The sequence below is a fragment of the Acyrthosiphon pisum genome, chromosome A2, assembly GCF_005508785.2.
Source record: "Acyrthosiphon pisum isolate AL4f chromosome A2, pea_aphid_22Mar2018_4r6ur, whole genome shotgun sequence".
NCBI classification, from domain to species: domain Eukaryota; kingdom Metazoa; phylum Arthropoda; class Insecta; order Hemiptera; family Aphididae; genus Acyrthosiphon; species Acyrthosiphon pisum.
This window is the reverse complement of record NC_042495.1, coordinates 29,363,312-29,365,920: the sequence shown is the minus strand read 5'-3', so window position 1 is coordinate 29,365,920 and position 2,609 is coordinate 29,363,312. Positions and strand designations below refer to the sequence as shown.

The 2,609-nt window shown below is 26.6% G+C and overlaps 1 long non-coding RNA gene across 1 annotated transcript in view; it reads left to right on the top strand.

Annotated features, from left to right (window-relative positions):
* Nucleotides 1-2,192, top strand: part of LOC115034215 — an 8,369-nt gene extending 6,177 nt beyond the window's left edge. Inside the window, exon 2 of the long non-coding RNA XR_003839568.1 lies at nt 1,632-2,192. This is a non-coding gene — a long non-coding RNA (uncharacterized LOC115034215). The remainder of the gene's footprint in view (nt 1-1,631) is intronic.
* The last annotated feature ends 417 nt before the right edge of the window (nt 2,193-2,609 follow it).

The window sequence follows — 2,609 nt, the reverse complement described above, 5'->3', positions numbered from 1 at the left end:
GATATACTTGGTGCGAATTAATCTATTTCTTGATTTAAATAATATTTTTAATTTTACAATATCTTAATATTTTGACAATGATGTGCTTATTATGTGTTTTTTGTTAGTATGTTTTGATAATACAGTTCAAATATGTTTAGTAAAAATGTTGTACAAAGTGAATAGGATTTTTCATAAGCGTGGTATTTTAGATATTATTGTATATTTTGTACTGTGGATAAAAAGTAAGGAGATGTGAAATATAATGGGAAAAAATATTATATTTAGATTCTTGAATGGTGTATGGTGTTGTTACTTTTTTTGATTATAAAGGTTAAGGAGTGTTTTGTGTTATATGTTTGGAATTTTAAGCTTTAATATATTTTTACGTACTGATCTACTCTGTCTTAGGGATTATAGGCGTTGGCGAGGAGTACTTGAAGTAGGTGTGGTTCCTGTCGTTGAGCTGAAAGTGGCTGGTGTTTTTGTGGTTGTGATCCATGCAGTTGAGCTTGGAATGGCCGATGTTGTTGTGGTTGAGATAGTGGGTGTATGTTGTGATAATGTTGTTGTTTTGGTTGGAATTATTGTATTTTGCGTAGATATTATGCTTAATGTTTTTGTATTTGAATTTTTTTTTTTCGTTGGTCCAGTATTTTGTTGTATTCATAGGAAATATGAAATATATATTTATTATATTCATGTTTTCTGTTTTGTGTATGTGTTTTTGGTAAAGTTTGTGTCTTGTACCCTTGTCAATGCCTTATTGTTGGAATATTGAAATTTTCTTCAATAGTTTAAGAACTGTGGTGTGTTCTGTTGTAATTATCGATATAGGTCTTTATTGAATCATTATTTTGTCTTCGACCACACAGGCTGTTTGTGTTTTTTTTTTTAGTTAGTGGTATAATTAGTGTCTTTTGTCACCGCGTTATTGGAATATATTTATTTTCTTCACTGGTATCAGAATTTATTGTGGTCATCTATGTTTGCATCTGAACGTACTTGTATCGTGTATATTACCGTGTAGACGGTATACATTTTATGATGGGACAGATTGTTTTCGATAATTTCAAGAGGGCAAGTGTTAGTTAGCTATCTGTGATTTATATATATGATAGTTTTCATGGATTCCTTGGGTGTTATTGGCCCCTTGGAACCTTTTGGTTGTGTTAATATGACTATTCAACATCTGGCTTTAATATTTTATAGTGCGAAGATTATCGTACGTTTTAGTGATGTTTAAGAAACTAAAATCATGGGACGGAAAAATATAATGTTATAAGTGTGCTAGGTTTTTTACGCTGGTAAAATCGATTTGTATTATAAGTAGTTTGAGATTTGTATAATTTAAAATTGTTAGCTTTCAGGATTTTGTTGATTTTAAATGCCGATGTCTATACTTAATGATTATTTTTCTAGTGCAATATTATTCTTGTTAGTAATTTACTTAAATTTAATGTTGATTCAATAATATAGGTAATAAAATAAAATAAAGTTGAATAATATTTTTAGTATATAGGTTTAATTTGTAGGTGTAATAATTTTTAGAGTTTATCATAATATATTAATATTTTTATAAAGTTTGGTTAATATTTAGCAAATTATTTATTTAGTTATTTTTATTAATTAAAATTTTTTTTTTTTTTTAGGCTTTAATTTTTGGTAGTTTTTTTTTTTGTAGTGACTTATGGCTAAAGTTAAAGAAATTAATGTAGACATGTAGTAACTAGTACTATAGTTAATTAAAAATAGGTAAATATTATATTTTATTTGGTATTGCCTATATGCTGTTACAGAGGTGATATATTTGTTATTGTTAATTTTTACAATATAAGGTATAACGTAATACATAATATACTTATATAAAATATTAATAAGTATGATATTCCGTTATGATTCATAATTAAATATAGTTCAATATGTTATTAAAAGCTTACTGTGGTTTTTAAATAATAAAATGTATTAATTTCTAATGTGGTGAATGTTTTTGGTAAAATAAAATAAAATAAGTATATTATTGTAAGATGTAATATTACATCTAGTTGATTAAGTTTTATTTAAAGGTCGATGTCTAATATGTTTATAAAATTAAGAATAATCAAAAAGATTTAATGATTTCATTTTTTGTTTAATATTTTTATGATATTTTGAATTTAAATATATTGTAGTCATTTGTAAAGGTTTAATAAAATAGTAATTCTAGTTGTGTGTAATTCATTTATTTAATTAAATATTATGTATATAAATCAGGGCATTTAAAAAACAAAAACATTTTCTTATTAGTTGGAATCCTTATTAGTTATTGCTGTAGGTACCACAAAATGGAGGGGGAGGGGGGTACGTGGAATTTGCGATAATGCGAAAAAGTTACCTTCCATTACTAATAATATAATATACCTTCTGACTGCTAATATATTTTATGTACACCATATTACAATCCTCTATTCTATCTTGATAGGTAGTGTCCCAATAGGTCATGCGTAGTCCATAAATGTAAGGGTAGCTGGTTCGAATCTTCGTGAATCAATCGGTGGACAATTTACCGTGAATACATTTTTTTGCTTTTTTTCCCTAGACTTTGTTCACTTTATGCGAAGTCTATGCGATACCTCAAACTAATTTCTCAT